Source organism: Saimiri boliviensis, chromosome 13 (genome assembly GCF_048565385.1).
Source record: "Saimiri boliviensis isolate mSaiBol1 chromosome 13, mSaiBol1.pri, whole genome shotgun sequence".
Lineage (NCBI taxonomy): Eukaryota > Metazoa > Chordata > Mammalia > Primates > Cebidae > Saimiri > Saimiri boliviensis.
This window is the reverse complement of record NC_133461.1, coordinates 10,373,591-10,391,456: the sequence shown is the minus strand read 5'-3', so window position 1 is coordinate 10,391,456 and position 17,866 is coordinate 10,373,591.

Here is a 17,866-nt window from a genome sequence, read left to right as displayed (position 1 = left end):
CTACAAGGACACGTGCACACGAATGTTCATTGCAGCACTGTTTACAATAGCAAAGACCTGGAACCAACCCAAATGCCCAACGATGATAGACTGGATAGGGAAAATGTGGTACATATACACCATGGAATATTAAGCAGCCATCAAAAACGATGAGTTCACGTCCTTTGTAGGGACATGGATGAACCTGGAAACCATCATTCTCAGCAAACTGACACAAGAGCAGAAAATCAAACACCGTATATTCTCACTCATAGGCGGGTGTTGAACAATGAGAACACATGGACACAGGGAGGGGAGCACTACACACTGGGGTCCGTTGGGGAGAAATGGGGGAGGGGCGGGGGGTGGGGAGGTGGGAAGAGATAGCATGGGGAGAAATGACAGATACAGGTGAGGGGACGGAAGGCAGCAAAGCACACTGCCATGTGTGTACCCATGCAACAATCTTGCATGTTCATCACATGTACCCCAAAACCTAAAATGCAATAAAAAAAAAAAAAGAAGAGAGAAACAGTACTAACTGGCAAGCAGAAAAAATTATCTAGAAAAATAATCTGAGTGTTTATGTCACATAATTTAAGTACCAAAAACCTTAAAAGCAAACTACAACTTGGCATATTTCACTTGAAATTAAGACTCATAGCAAGACACTTTTTTCAACAATTTCAAAAATCAAAAATCTATCACTGGTTTTGTATTCCAAACTATGATTTTTCTTGAAGATTAGTACGTATTCACTCGAGAACTGTGAAAACAATATTTTTTCTTGTGTCCTAAACCCTGTTTGTCAACTCTAAAACATATATAAACACAATGAACCTAATGGCTATTTCCATCCTAACAGGTACAAGCACAGTATGTCCAATGCCAAGACAATTAAGTGTATGTCAAATTATCCACATAGTATGTACAATGTTTGTTCCATCAACAGGTTTTCCTGTGCCAGGGGCAAATAGATGTTCATATTTCTTGGTACAAAGAGGTAGTTTGAAAGTTGCTGGGTTCAAGTTCAACAATCATATATCTTAATCATAATTCCAGCTGTTATAGTAAATCTTTTTCAAGAAATACATGCAAATGATTGTCTTACTAAAAGCAGATTCCAGATTCAAAACTGAAGAGAACATTACTCTCCACTGGCAAACACATTACCCATTTTACTATTCTTAAAAAGAGAGACATCAATCAGAAAGAAAGTATTAACGACCTTAAAATGGGTTAAAATCAAGTGGTAGAAAAGAAAACCAGACACGCCTGGGAGCCCAGGTAAATGTGTAAAAGCCAGCAGCTAAATGTAGTTTAAATCTATAGTATAAAGAATGAGTGCATAAGCTTTCATTGCAAGACAATATTCCAAATTAATTTGTAAAATGAAATAAATCCTTTTGTCTGCAAGCCTGAATTTAAAAATAAAGCAAAGGGACAGATTAAAAAAAAAAAGAAAGAAAAAAGAAAGAAATATAGCTCAGTATCTAGTAGCATTATCAATTACTGAAATAAAATAAATAAATAAACTTGCTTCTTCCTTTGAGACTTCTGTCTTGGGAAACAAAAAATGAAATGAGGGACTCATTTCAAAGGTGAGGCTTTTAATGAAGCAGTAAATTTTTTTCTTCCACTTTGTACCAACTACCCTCCTTTTGGGGCAGTTTAGTAGGTCACTACATTGGTTAGAGAGGTGATTGGTAAATTCATCCTTTATAGTAAATTGGTAGTAAATTTAAAAGAAAAATCTAATAATGACCATAAAAAACCTTAAAAGAAAGTTGAAGTGAGATGTTAACCAGGTTTAATCAGATCACCCCATTTTTCTATGGGTGGATCATTTGTTTTCTCTGAAAATACTATCTGTTGAGTGGATATCAAATATCAGAGACTTGATCAGGCTGCTGGGGATGCTTTGCCATGAATCAGCTAGTCTCAGGCTTCATGGAGCTTGCATTTTGGTGAACGAGAGGAAAAGATTAGAAGTGAGGGGATGGCCTGCTTGTAGGGAGTGATGTATGCAGAGTGATGTATACAAGGATGCACTAAATGGCCTGAAGTATAAGAAGCGAATAATTTTTAATCATCTAAAGGAAAGCTGACACACACACTGAGTAAAGGATTTTCTTTCCTTTTATTTTTGTTTATTTTGGGTGGAGGGGGGTTGTTTTGGGTTGTTATTTTTAGTATACTGTCTATCTTCCACATTACGTAGGACGATGCTTCATATATAGCATTCCATCATCAATATTTGTTGAATGAATTCTTAAGAGGATTAAAAATGGGTAAGAGGAAGGATATAGTAGTTACAGTTATAAATCTAAGAATAGATATGAAATACCAGATGACTGATGAAAGACATAAAATTGCAGGAAATGGTAGTGAAAGCCAAGGAGTTGTAAAAAATAGAACTCACTATATTTTCTAAAGTTTCTCTAAGCAATTTCTTATTCCTTGGGTGAGAAAAATATCTCATCAAACATCACTTTGTTTATTTGTTTTGTTTTGTTGTATTTATCTTCATTATCACCACACAATTTTGGCAAGTCAGTATGATTTTCAATTTATGGTGTAAAATAAATTTTCCTTTTAAATGAAAACTTTATTTTTTACCTGGGGAAATATATTTTTGATTTTTAAGAAATATATTAATAAATACAAGTACAATATATACCTATTTTGGGAAAAATAATACAGGAATTACACAAATAAATGAGGTTTGTAAAACTATGTTTAGAAGCACAAGCAGTAATGACAGTGTATGTATTATTTATTCCTTTAACCTATAAACTGTCATTTCAGCTTGTTTTGTGTTCTCTAGAAGTATTCATCTATTTGGGTTAAGTTGCAAAGAAAACCAACATTTGAGTTAACAGTGTTAGAGAGATTTGCCATCTAAGTACGGAAGGCAAGGGAGCTGAGGTTTCCCACAAGGAATACTAACAATCATGAGCCATGAAATCTTAAGAGTAATAAGGAGAAAAGGAAAGGGATCCAGGAAATATGTAGATAGAAATAACTTATCCAATTCTTGTCAAGATTAGTAGCTTCACAGAATAACTCAGAAGGCTTTCTGTCTTTTTCTGCACTTTGCAACTATTCAAATAAGTATAATATTCTTGAAGATGTGTGAGAATTTAACCTGTTAAAACTATTGATCTGCTGCTCCTTGGAGAATAGAACTTTCCTTATCTTTTCAAATTTATCTTTATTTTTTTCCTATTGCTTCAATAAGTTGCCTTCTTAATCTGCTTACCAATCTTTACTTTTCCTAGTTAATCATCCTCTTTCATCTATAATTTCAATTGAATTTATATAAATTCATTCAAAGTGATCCATAGAGTTATTTTTGGTCTTATTTTTATCTGCAGTTTTGTTCTCTTTTTTATTCCTCAGATTTGCTTGTTTTTCACTTGAATTCACCCCTAGTTAGTGTCTGCTAAAATCAGTCTTTTCCCAGGACATTTTGTAATTGTATGCTAAAATTTTATCATGTCTGTTATTTTATTTTTATTTATCTTCTTTTTATATTAATTCTTCCTTATTATGTATTTTTAAATTATTTTTATTGTTCTTCTAATTCCTTAATGTAGAAATGTTTTTGGTTACCTTCAGTTTGTTTTTTGTTTTTATTTTGAATTGACATATAATTGTACATATGTGTGGAATACAGTATGATGTTTTGATACATATATACATTGTATAAAAATCAAGTCAGGGTGTTCAGTATATCCATCACTTCACACATTTATCATTTCTTTGTGGTGAGAATATTCAAAATCCTCTCTTCTAGCTGTTGTGAAATCTCTTCTAGCATTGATTTTTATACCATAAAGTTCACAGCAATCTTCACTGAGAGGTGGGGAATGAAGCTTGAGGCTCCCAGTCACTTATAAGGCTTGTCAGAAACAGCTTCAAATATCAAGCTGTTAGTTTTCTAGGGATGAACAAACAATTGGTGCCTTGTTTTATTAGTGCTTTCACAAATAGCTATGCTGACTTTTTTGGGGGATTATTCTTTCTATTCTCTGCTGGCTCTGATTTTGCAGTTATCCCAAGGTGAGCTGCATGTAGGATTGTGAGCTACTTGCTTCCTGTTAGATGATGCCAATCTAATTCTTTATGATTTATATGAATCCAAATGTTCTCATTGATAGGTCCACCTCTGGCATACTCCTGGTTTTCTAGAGCAAATATTTATTCTTGTTCTTAATTTCATTTTATATTTTAATGGAATTATGGAAATGGAGATCCCTAATGATATAAAGTCATGTTGAATTAGAAGCCAAAATATAAATTTAAAGAATTCTGTTACATCTCAAGAAGCTAAAAACATGGCTGATGTAAAATACAGTCTTTAAGCATATAATGAGGTAATTCAGAAGCATTCATAATGTGCTACTAGTACTTGGGGCTTTGATATTGCATGACATTCCATAGTTTTTAAGATCTTGGAAATAAGCAAGTTGCCTTGTAGATGTTAAATTACAAAACAAATAAAATGTAAAAAAAAAAAAAAAAAAAAACTTGGATAAACATAAAATAATGGCCCAAAATGTCATTTAACTTTCTTACTGACATCAATGCAAAGTTATCTAGTTATCTTCTTTGTGATTTTAAAACATGCTGTTAGCACAACCTTTACAAATGTGGAGACTAATGAAAGGCATTATTCTGCATACATCAAACACAGAGCAGAAATGAGAAAAGTTTGGTTAAAAAAAATCAAACAAGTGGGTGAAGTATATGAACAGACACTTCTCAAAAGAAGACATTTATATGATCAACAAACATATGAAAAAATTCTCATCATCATCGGTCATTAGAGAAATGCAAATCAAAACCACATTTAGATACTGTCTCACCCCAGTTGGAATGGTGATCATTAAAAAATCAGGAGATAACAGATGCAGGAGAGGATGTGGAGAAATAGGAACACTTTCACACTGTTGGTGGGAGTGTTAATTAGTTCAACCATTGTAGAAAACAGTGTGGCAATTCCTCAAGGATCTAGATCCAGAAATACCATTTGACCCTGCAATTCCATTACTGGGCATATACCCAAAGGATTATAAATCATTCTACTATAAAGACACATGCACAAGTACATTTATTGCAGCACTATTTACAATGGCAAAGGCTTGGAACCAACCCAAATGTTCATTAATCTAGGAATACTAGGCAACCATAAAAAAAGAATGAATTCGTGTCCTTTGCAGGAACATGGATGAAGCTAGAAACCATCATTCTCAGGAAACTAACACAGGAACAGAAAATCAAACGCTGCATGTTGTCATTCATAAGTGGATGTTGAACAATGAGAACACATGGACACAGGAAGAGGAACATAACACACAGGTGTCTATTAGGAGGTGGGGGGCTAAGGGTGGGACAGCATTAGGAGAAATATCTAATGTAGATGACGGGTTGATGGATGCAGCAAACCACCATGGCACATGTATAGCTATGTAACAAGCCTGCATGTTCTGCACATGTATCCCAGAACTTAAAAGTATAATAATATAATAAAGATTTCAAGTATTTCAGTTGCATTTTCCAAACGAGTAATGTATGTCTCAATATTTTGTATTCCCTTAAATGTCATTACAGGAATTATTGTAATGACATTTAAATCTGTTTGACTCTATATGTCAACACATCTTTATTTTACTATAACTTGTCTTATAAAGTAGACTGAGCATAGAGAAATAGTACTTTTTAAATTGTGGACAGGCTTTGAAAATCAATATGTTGGCATCATTTGTGACCATTATAATTTAAATATAGGGGTGAGTCATTTAAAATTATGTAAAATATTTAGAAAATTACCAGTCACATAGTGATTTTTTGGGTAAATATTAAACATTGTCATTAATCTTATTTTGTCAAATTATATTCCTTTTTGATACTTACTGACCATGTTACCCTACAACTTGTCATTTTCTCTAGGATTAAGGAGATAAACTAGCAAGAAAAATATTATATAAGCCATCTTGTACTTTTTTTTTTTTTTTTTTTTACTTTTTAATGTAAATTCTTGGAGCAACTGGGAAAAAACAGCTATATATTACTGCTCTTTAAATGAAGATATTTCATTTCAAGCGTCAAATAGAAGAGTGTTTCATTTGTTTCCTTTAGGTATTTAAAATGCAAATAAAATATGCAGTGAAAAGAAAAAAAGCATGTGCATATATAAAAATCATTTTCAATCATGAGAATTTAGTGATTTGACCCTGAATTTTAGATAGTAGTAGAAATAATTTACCTAGAAACAAATCAATTTCTATGCAAATCCACAAAAAGATTTGGTTTTACAGCTGCAATTAGAAGTATAATGGAATAATCAAGCACCCTTCAGAATTTGAAATTATTTTAAAATATTCTGCTCATGAAAATTTTATGGTGAAATCAGACCATTTTATTTATAAAATGGCATATTGTCAATGCATATTCTCTATAAAATATTCTGTATCTTTAAAGCAATTATAAAAGGCTACTTGATACTTATAATGAGACTTTATAATTATTCCTTTCACTGTGATCATATACTGGGCTAGACAGAAGTGGCTTTTCTCAACCTTATCTCATAATTAATCACTAAGAATTTGAACTATTAAGATTTCCAAAATCCATATATTTGGGACAAGTTAGGGAGTATAATAATGGATCACAGGTAAATTCTTTGCTGAAGAGTAAATGCACACACACACACTTACTTTGCTCTTGATAAATATAATGCAATGAATAACAGCTATAAAATACCATGAGCAAACTGTTCACATAAAGATACATAGCTTTCTTTCACCCCTTCATGAAGATCTTGCTTTCACACAACTGAAGACCAAAACAACTAATTTACTATAGAAACAATAATATTGCAGTGGTTAAACATACACACACACACACAAACACACACACACACACACACACCAGCTTCCAGAGCCAGCCAAGGTTTAAATGCCAGGTCAGTCAGCTTACAGCTGTGTGAACTCTTGTAAGAATGATTGTCAATCTCTGACTCAATTTCTTCTAATTCTGCAAAATAAAGATAATATCGCCACTACTATTGTTACTGCCATTAATAGAAACTCACATTTGTTGCTTACTTATTTGATGTTAGGTACTGTGCTGAGTACTTTATATATCTCATTGGATCCTCATGATAGCCCTAGGAAGTATGTGCAACTTTCATCCTTATTTTCATAGAGAGGACACGGACAGGTTAAGTAACTTGCCCAAGACCACACTTCTAATAAGTGTGGGAGGCAGAAAACATATGAAGGAAATATTGAGGGTTTGTGAAATTGAGTTAACATGCAACCCTGCTTCAGCCTATCTCAACCTATGCTTCCATTCTTACATAACACATAACTGCCAACTCATATTTTACCCGAACATCCCAGGAGATTGCAACATGGAGCAATTATCAAAACTAAAACCCAATCAGGGATAACATGGCATGTACATCTTAGTTGCTAATAGCATGGACAATTGCTAATATTCTGAAGTTAATATTCCCCCTAACAACATATTGTTATATAAGACACCTGGGCCCTAAATGCCACCCTGGACACAATGTTGAATTCATCAGTACTATTGTTTGAAAACAACACTCCGGTCACATTTGCCGTAATTTCCAATAATAACACAAATAATATATTTATTTGTTGATAGTGTCAGTATTCCCTGACAAACTATAAACTTCATAAGACGGTGACTATGATTCTGATTATATTTTAATATTTTGTGTCCCTAGAACATAGTAACTGCTCAAAAATATTTATTGGTTGTAATTAAATATACTGAATTGAAGGTACTTTGAACGATTTACTCAAGGCAGACACAACGGCACTCAAGAAACAGGATTCTCTCCATTAGGCAAAAAAAAATCCTCCTCAGCAAATGGCTTTACACAATGTAATAGTTAGAAAAATGTATTCCTTAGATGCATTATTTGTTCTGTGTCAGGACAGGCTATGTCATGTGTGGTTAAAAAAAATTAGGTTGTGTTTTGCGGCTCACGCCTATAATCCCAGAAGTATTGCTTGAGCTCAGCATTCAAGACTAGCCTGGGCAACATTACCAGGCCCTTTCTCTACAAAAAAAAAATTTAAAAAATATCTGGGTGTGCTGGCATGTACCTGTGGGCCCAAGTACTTGGGAAGCTGAGGAAAAGGCGTTGCTTGAGCCCAGGGGTTTGAGGCTACAATGAGCCATGATTGTACCACTGTATTCTACCCTGGACAGCAGAGTAAGACCCTGTGTTAAAAAAAAAAAAAATCAATTCCAAATGTCAACAGCTTAAAACAATCATGGTTTGTTTCTCATTCACTACACCTGTCTTTACAAAATAAATTTCTGTTGTGTAAGCCACCCAGGCTATGGTACTTTGTTATAGGAACCCAAGCTAACATAGTTACATAGGCAAAGAGACAATGTATTTAGACCATGATCATGATGATAAAAATAATAACATTTATTAAGTACTTAGTTTCATAGTTTTATTTATGTTGTAATTGAAAATTTATTTTGCTTTTCAAGACACATAAAAACCATAGACATAAGGAGCTTTCACCTAGCTTCACGTTTGAAATATTTAAAGATAATTTAAACTAACACTGGAGGGGGTATTATATGAAAATACTTTTCCTTTTAAAAGAATCCATGTTATATACAAATTTGAGAAACATTGGTCTGAAACATAAAACATGTTTTACTTACTCTGTCTCTTACAGTACTGTGTAAAAAACAGCTCAAATATACCCACCTGCCTTGTCTTAACAATTAGGTTCATGAGTCTTGGCCTGCTCCGGGCCCTACCTGTCTTTCCTCCATAAAGCCCTTCTCCTATCTCACACTTTAAACTTCCCTTGTTGTATATGCTTCCCCCAAAATCTACCAGATCAGCTAAAAAGTAAAAAAAGGGAGACAATGTACTGAACTGTGCACTGTCTGTTAATTATTTAACCCAGAAGGGACACAGGACTTCCACTAGCGTTGCTAGAGCAAATGCCATCATTGTCCACTCAAATGTTCTCAACACAAGGCACTTTTAAAATTTTATTAAATTAATTTTTTTTTTTTTTTTTTTTTTTTTTTTTGAGACAGAGCTTCGCTCTTGTTACCCAGGCTGGAGTGCAATGGCGCGATCTCGGCTCACCGCAACCTCCGCCTCCCGGGTTCAGGCAATTCTCCTGCCTCGGCCTCCTGAGTAGCTGGGATTACAGGCACGGGGTGGCCCAGCTAATTTTTTGTATTTTTAGTAGAGATGGGGTTTCACCATGTTGACCAGGATGGTCTCGATCTCTTGACCTCGTGATCCACCCGCCTCGGCCTCCCAAAGTGCTGGGATTACAGGCTTGAGCCACCACGCCTGGCCTTATTAAATTAATTTTACACCAAAAGGACTTTTATGCTATAGAGATATAATTCTTTGCATGGGTTCACATAAATTATTTTACATCAATTCAATAATATAATTATGCCACATATATAAATTGGGGGGCTGAATAATATCTTTCTTTTCATTGTTTTAGCTTCTTTCATTCCTTGATTTTAAAGTTTAGCCACTGAATACATAGAAGCAAGGCACCATATTCAATTAAGTCAAGCTGTGTATCCCTTTATTTTGCATTTTTGTAAATTTTAATATTTTTATCCAAGTTATATAATCAGAAACTGACAACTTTGTGTGTAGTGAACATCAACTCACTAAGAGTTGTACCATTTTTATTTTTCAGACAAAATAGTGTTAAGAAAACTTCTTTTTATATCACTTTGCTTGCTCAGTTCTACTTCCTGGAAATGCCCCTTTTTAGCTGATTTGGCTTTAATTATTTTTAATGCCTTAATATACTCTTGAGTGTATTCTAATTAGTATGAACATCACAGGATTGATGGGTATTTACTTGGTTTTTTGCTAGGGATTAGTATGAACAAATCTGATACAATCAATTTTATTTATACCTACTCTTATACGCATGATAGTATTTCTAAGGGACAGACCCCCTAATAACAGGATTGCAGTACTGAAAGATATCCATGCATTTAATTTCAGCGAAGCCGCAGGGATTGAATTTGTGTAAATACTCAATCTGAAGGCAAACAAAGATTGTCATGTAGCTGATTAATGAGGCTGAAGCAAGTCCTAGTGACAAAGCTTGGCCAAACTAGGCTGGCCAATCTTTAGTCAGATTTCTCAACCTTCTCCTAGGCCTATCTGCATTTCCCCATAAAATTCCATTTTAGCAAAGAACCCTCAGAAGTCAGTTTTGAAAGAATGCCTCCATTTTTGACACCTAATATTCTCGATATCTGATCAAGTTCCCCATCCTCCACAATTCCCCAGATGATGCAAAGAATAACAGTCTTTGCATATAATAACAATAACTGCAACTCATAACAGTCTTATAAGCCTGGCCTGTGTGTAACTGGAATCCCCCTCACCCTGATGTTTTTTCTGTTAGTAATTCCTTATCCATTGACCCCCACACTGCTTCCAGGCTGAAAATCCCACCTGCGTATACACGAATGAAGTTGATCCCAATCTCTCTCTCCCACTGAAAGATCCCATTGTAGTGGCACTTGAACCTATAGTATGGTCCTGAATAAAGTCTTCCTTACTATATGTTAACAAGTATCCCTGAATAATTTTTCTTTCACACTGGCAAGACACAAACATATTGGGCAGTATAGTGTCAATGTGGACTCCAGAAGCCAGCTGCTTGGGGCCATGATTATGATCTTCCCACTTCTTGGGGTGTGGGAAGATCATAATCCTCCCACAAGTTACACTTATTTACTCGTGTTCTTTCTACCCCAGTCTGCTCATCTGTAAAATGAGGATAGTACAAGTACTATTTCATAGCACTTGTTGGAGGAGTTATATCAGTGTATAAGCAAAATGCTCAGAAGAGTACATGACACAACAAAAATGCCATGTAATTATTTCAGCACCATGATGGTCATCATCAGCATTATTATCTTCATCATTATCATCATTTTGTACCCAAATGTCAGACTTCCTTTTTAAGATTTATTCCCATTCAACATGAAAAGATAATAACTTTTATCTCATGTCTCAGGTCTGAGTTTGTTTTAAGCACCTTCGGTGTTACCATCGATATTTCCCCAGACACAGTTAACATCCTATCATGGAATCTCCCACAGATTACGCCTATAACCATGGGAAACTCACAAGCTCCCACCCCAGTTACCAGCATCCTTCTGCTTCTCTTGAGCTTAATCAGCCCAAGCTCAGAGAGTCTCGGAACTGCAGGGAATTTGCTGTCTCCTCAGGAGCAACCCATCACCAGTGAGATGTAACAGAACAATTCTGAGGCCTATTTTCTATAGATCTTACGAGAGTTCCCCAGGATTACATTCAAGTTGCCCACAAGAGTAACCACCTCCATAACATCCCCCGGGCCCTGCCCTCTTCTCGTGTTCTCTCCTCCCACACCTGAGCTTTCTGGGATCACCTCCCAAGTAAACTGCCTAACCCAAAGTCTTTGACTGAGATAAAGAGTGACTGAGGTAAGAAAACTAAAAAGAGTGACTGAGGTAAGAAAACCTCAGTGCTTGAGGTTTTTATTTTCCAGAAAGTACATGCTAAATTACCTCACATTTTCCTATGGGTTTCTTCCTTCTATGGATGATAGATAGATAGATAGATAGAGAGAGAGAGAGAGAGAGAGAGAGAGAGAGAGAGAGAGATGTGTATTTGTATAAATACATATTTTTGTGTATATCAATCTCTTCAATATTTTTGCCTATGCTTTAGGATTTTTGTTGTTGTTTGCGACAACAACAAAAATTGTTGTCTCACTCTGTCACCCAGGCAGGAGCATATTGGTGCCATCTCAGCTCACTGTAACCTCTGCCTCCTGGGCTCACGTGATTCTTGTGCCTCAGCCTCCCACATTGCTGGGATTACAAGTGCCCGCCACCATGCCCAGCTACTTTTTGTATTTATAGTGGAGACGGGGTTTTGTCATGTTTCTCAAGCCGGTTTTGAACTCCAGAGCTCAAGCAATTTTCCTACCTCAGCCTCCCAAAGTGCTGGGATTTTGAGTGTGTGCCACTGCACCCGTGTGCTTTAAATAATGTTTGCATTTAATCTACCAAGCACCTACCACACGAGAAAACGGTGACCATACTTGAACTTACCAGCCAATTATTCAGCTGGAAGTTATTTGTTTTTCACTCTCTGGAAATTATGTTTGTGTGCATGTGGGTTCCTTGTAAATCCCTTTAGGCATTCTCATTATTTCTCTCAAGCTGCCTTCTTCTTCCAATAGCTTTAATCTGCTCTGTGTGGTTTCCTTTGTTCTGCTCGCAGCCTATCTGAGAGAATTTATATTTTTCTGGGAATCCGTTAAGGATGAAGTCCAGAGAATACCCTAAATGTGATAGTTCCTCAGTGGTAGGAGTCTATGCAAGATTGTGAGCAGGGGCTGTAAATTAGGGGTTATCAGACTATCTATGCAAAGTCTGAAGCCCCTCCTACTCTTGGGCTGTTTATATTTTCCCAGGCTCTGCTCCCATAAGTTCCTTCACAATGTCCTCAAGACCAGAAAGATCAGACACAAACACAGTGCCTTGAACTTGACCTTCCTTGTTTTTGATGACACAGATCACTATAGATAAAACTCTTCCCAAGATCTCTAACTCCCTCTTACCTTCCCAGTGTCTTCCAATACTAGTCTCCAGAGACTTGTTTATTCTGCAGAGGGATGAACAAAAGGATGATACCAGCTTTTCCAAAGCAAGCCACGCAAAGGATCTCAGAGCTTCACTTACACTCAGAAACCCCTAAACCTTGATCAAAGTTAGCCAGAAGATGAGAGAGATCAGAGTTGTCATGAAAGGGAAGGAAGCTGCAGTCAGTTCAACATAGTTCCATCATGCCCCCCTTGAGGACACTGGGCTTTTATTCCTTTTGGTTTGTTTTTGGCAACATTATCACAAAGTAAACTTTCCACCAGGGCAACAGAACATAGTTGTTAAGAATTCAGTCTAGAGTAGGAGTACATGGATTCAAGTCACAGTTCATCTACTTACCATCTGTGAGATCTACACTTCATAATTTAAACTCTGTGTTTCTGTTTCTTCTTTAAAATGTGAATAGCAGTACTTACTGCTCACATCCTCCCAGAAAGGATCCTGGAATGAAGATCACATCTCTTTAGCAGATTCTAAACAGTTTGAGAATAAATTATCACTATGCATGTCAAAACATCAACTTATTACTGAAGGTCAATTGAAGTGTGTATCTTGGTAAGAAACAGATGTCGACTAAACCTCAGAATTACGCACATTTACCAGCCATTTTCCAGCAAAAGGAAATATGGCCTCACCGTGGGCAGCTGATGCTCTAGAGGACAAAAGGGCAGTGTTGAATGATGCACAGCTAATTATGTTTCCCAAGTTTGCCAGTTGATTAAGTTTCTCTATCTCTCTGTAGGTGGACAGAACATGTATAGTAGTTTTAAGTCATTTAGTGAAAACCTCTCCTCATGACCACAAGAGAAAGCAAGCAAAAGTGTTTCTGCTGTCACATTGAGGTTAGCATACATCTGAGACAATTTCTGTTCTGAGAATTCTTTGTGACTAATCATCATCCCTGCTGTAAAAAGAGATGTGGCTCTTCCTGACATTGGAAGAAAGCCTGGCCTCCATCTTCCCTTCATGAAGTTATTTCTCTTAAACTCTGCCAAAAAGGCATCCACAGGACTTGTGCTGGGGAGATTAGATTTAGCCCTTGATATGGTTTGACTGTGTCCCCACCCAAATCTCATCTTGAATTATAACCCCCACAATTCCCATATGTCATGGGAGGAATCGGTGGGAGGTGATTAATTATGTAGGTGGGTCTTTCCTACACTGTTTTTATGATAGTGAATGAGTCTCACAAGATCTGATGGTTTTAAAAAATGGGAGTTTCCCTGCACAAGCCCTTTCTTTGCCTGCCACCATCCATGTAAGATGTGACTTGCTCCTCCTTGCCTTCTGCCACGATTGTGAGGCCTCCCCAGCCATATGGAACTGTAAGTGCATTAAACCACTTTTTCTTCCCACTCTCAGATATGTCTTTATCAGCAGCTTGTAAACAACTAATACAGTAAATTTGTACCAGGAGTAGGGTGTTACTGAAAAGATATCCAAAAATGTCAAAGCGACTTTGGAACTGGGTAACAGGCAAAGGTTGGAACAGTTTAGAGGGCTCAGAAGAAGACAGGAAAATGTAGGAAAGTTTGGAACACCCTAGAGACTTGTTGAATGGCTTTGACCAAAATGCTGATAGCAAAATGGACTATAAAGTTCAGGCTGAGGTGGTCTCAGATGAAAATGAAGAACTTGTTGGGAATTGGAGCAAAGGTGACTTTTGTTATATTTTAACAAACAGACTCATGGCATTTTGCCCCTGCCCTAGAGATTTGTGAAACTTTGAACTTGAGAAAGGTGACTTAAGATATCTGGTAGAAGAAATTTCTAAGCAGCAAAGCACTCAAGAGGTGACTTGAGTGCTATTCAAGCCATTCAGTTTTATAAGAAAATCAGAGCATAAAAGTTTAGAAAATCTGTAGCCTGGCAATGCCATAGAAAAGAAAATCAGATTTTCTGAGGAGAAATTCAAGCTGGCCACAAAAAACTTGCATAAATAATGAGGAGCCAAATGTTTATCCTGAAGACAAGGGGGGAAATGCCTTCAGTGCATGTCAGAGGTCTTCACAGCAGCCCCTCCCATCACAGGCCTGGAGGCCTAGGAGGAAAACATGGTCTCATGGGTCAAGCCCAGGATCCCCATGCTGTGTTCAGTCTAGGGACTTGATGCCCTGTGTCCCAACAGCTCCAGCCATGGCTAAAAGGGCCCAAGGTAGATCTTGGGCTATGGCTTCAGAGGGTGCAAACCCCAAGCCTTGGCTGCTTCCATGTGGTGCTGAGCCTGTGAGTGCACAGATGTCAAGAGATTTGAGAACCTCTGCCTAGATTTCAGAGGATGTATATAAATGCCAGAATGCCCACGCAGAAGTTTGCTGCAGGGGTGGAGCATCATGGAGAATCTCTGCTAAAGCACAGAGTCCCTACTGGGACACTGCCTAGTGAAAGGATGCCATCATCCTCCAGCCCCCAGAATGGTAGACCCACCTACAGCTAGACTGTGCACCTGCAAAACCTGCAGACACTCAATACCAGCCCCTGAAAGCAGCCAGGAAGGCTATACTCAGCAGAGCCACAGGGGCCGAGCTTCCCAGGACCATGGGAACCCACCTCTTGCATCAACATGATCAAGACTATGAGACATAGAGTCAAAGGAAATCATTTTGGAGCTTTAAGATTTGACTGCCCTGCTGGATTTCAGACTTGCATGGGGCCTGCAGTCCCTTTGTTTTAGCCAATTCCTCCCATTTGGAATGGATGTATTTATCCAATGCTTGTACCCCCATTGTGTCTAGGAAGTAACTCTAATGCTTTTAATTTTATAGGCTCATAGGCAGAAGGAATTTGCCTTGCTTCAGGTAAGACACTGGACTGTGGACCTTTGAGTTAATGCTAAAATGAGTTAAGACTTTGGGGGATTGTTGGAAAAGCATGATTAGTTTTGAAATATGAGTGCCTCAGATTGGTTTTGAAATGTGAGGACATGAGGGACTGGGGTATAATTATATGGTTTGGCTGTGTCCTGACCCAAATCTCATCTTGAATTGTAACTCCCATAATTCCCATGCGTTGTGGGAGGAACCTGATGAGAGGTGATTGAATTATGCAGGCAGGTCTTCCTATGGTCCTTTCATGATAGCAAATGAGTCTCATGAGATATGATGGATTTAAAAATGGGATTTTTCCTGCACAAGCTCTCTCTTTGTCTGTTGCCATCCACATAAGATATGACTTGCTCCTCTCTGCTTTCTGCCATGATTGTGAGGCTACCCCAGCCATGTGGAACTTTAAGTCCATTAAACCATTCTTTCTTCCCAGTCTCGGGTGTGTCTTTACTGGAAGCTTGAAAACAGACTAATACAGCCCCTCTCAGGTCTTTAACATGAATCAGAAAAATATATTCTGAAAATCAACTTCTCTGGTATATCATTTCCCTTCTGTTCCTTCTTGCATTAAAACTCACGTCCAACCACAAAGTACTATGAGCTTACAAGTAAATAGTAAGGTAAAATGTATAAACACAATGTATAAATTCTAATTAATAATGTCAGCTGAGATATGCCCCCAGTTTTAATTCTAGGCAATTATAAAATGTCCAGGAAGTAATTAAACGTTAAATATTTAAACCTTTTTCAAGTTAAAAATCTAAAAATAGAAAGTTTGAAGCAATTAAAATCAATTATCTTGTTTTTAGAAGCTTAAAATCTACAATTCAAAATTCTTAAGTTATACTTAAGTCAAAATATTATCCTCCTAAATTTCTTACTCAATCTCATCTCACTAAAAGACTTTCTTGATGACTGCCTAAAAATGTTTTCCTTGAAGCAGCTAGAGACAGCATTCACATCTCTCAAGCTAATGGGTATACTTCCTTCAAGGCCTGAGAAATTAGAGATGAACAAACCTTTCGAGAGCTCAACTTTTTCTTGTTTTGTTTTTTTACTTCATTTATTTATTTATTGTAGAGATGAAGTCTTACTATGTTGCCTAGGCTAGTCTTGAACTCCTGGCCTCAAGTGATCCTCCAACCTTGGCCTCCCAGAGTGCTGGGATTATAGGCGTGAACCATTGCGCCTAACCAAGTTTCACTTTTACTGACTTAAAAAGCATCCACAAAACACATAAAATTATTAATTTTCCATATCCATTACTATAAAAATTTTAAAAACATAACATTAGCTTTGATAACAGTTATTCCAGGTATATTTATATTCCCAGAACCTAGTATTTAATTTTGTCAAAGTCCATAGCAGAAGCTGAAGGAAAGGAGAGTCTGCAGAGATAATATTTATGGAGTTATCCTGGCCAGAATGACAATCAATTCATTCCTGTTATTCAGAATCCATACCCTATAAATTTGCATTTGTTTGGAAGCAATAACCCTGCAAAGCAGTGTTTTTGGCACTATGCAGTCATTAAATCTGAAGGAAGGTTCATTTTACACATCCACATCCTGTCTTATACACTGGCATTGAAATGCTTCTAGTTTCTTGGGAGTCTAGAAAATTCCAAAGAAAAAGGTATCAGTCAACGGGTAATATTTGTGGTGCTTTTTATTTTATAATTAAAAAATGGTAATTGCTATTTATCCTAACTCCCCTATTTCTGACCAAATGTTACACTGAAGTTAGCATCTATCTGAGACACCATCCACTATTTTCCTGAGCAGCCTTTTTCATTCCTGGGCTGTAGTGGCTCATTCCACTGCCTCTTATTATGGGATAAATTAAAGCCTGTGAAACCTGCCTATTAATAATTGCCTCTCTTTCATCCCTTTACTTGTTTCAGTTGGAAAATCTCCTTCAGATCTCTGATCCAGAGCTGCTATTTGATGCTTTTGAAACCTGTGCCAAAAGGAACCTAAGAGGAACTGATACCACTGCTTGTTTCCTTTAAGACATGGTCCTTTTCATCCACTTTTTCAATATTCCAAGACTTAAAGCACATTATTTTACGTTGCTACTTTTTTCCTGTACACTCCTGAAATGTGTTTCTCGTGTTTAATTTCTCTGCCATTTCCTTATTCTTTTCAGGAGGATTCAGTCAGATCCCCACAAATACAAACATTTCTAACTGAGTACCTTTCTCTCTCTAATATGTGCAGATTGTTTAAATTTTATTTTTAATTGAAAAACAGTAATCGTACATGTTTGTGGGACACAATGTGATGTATTGATGTATTATATGTTGTGGAATGAATTGATTTTCTAGAATGGAG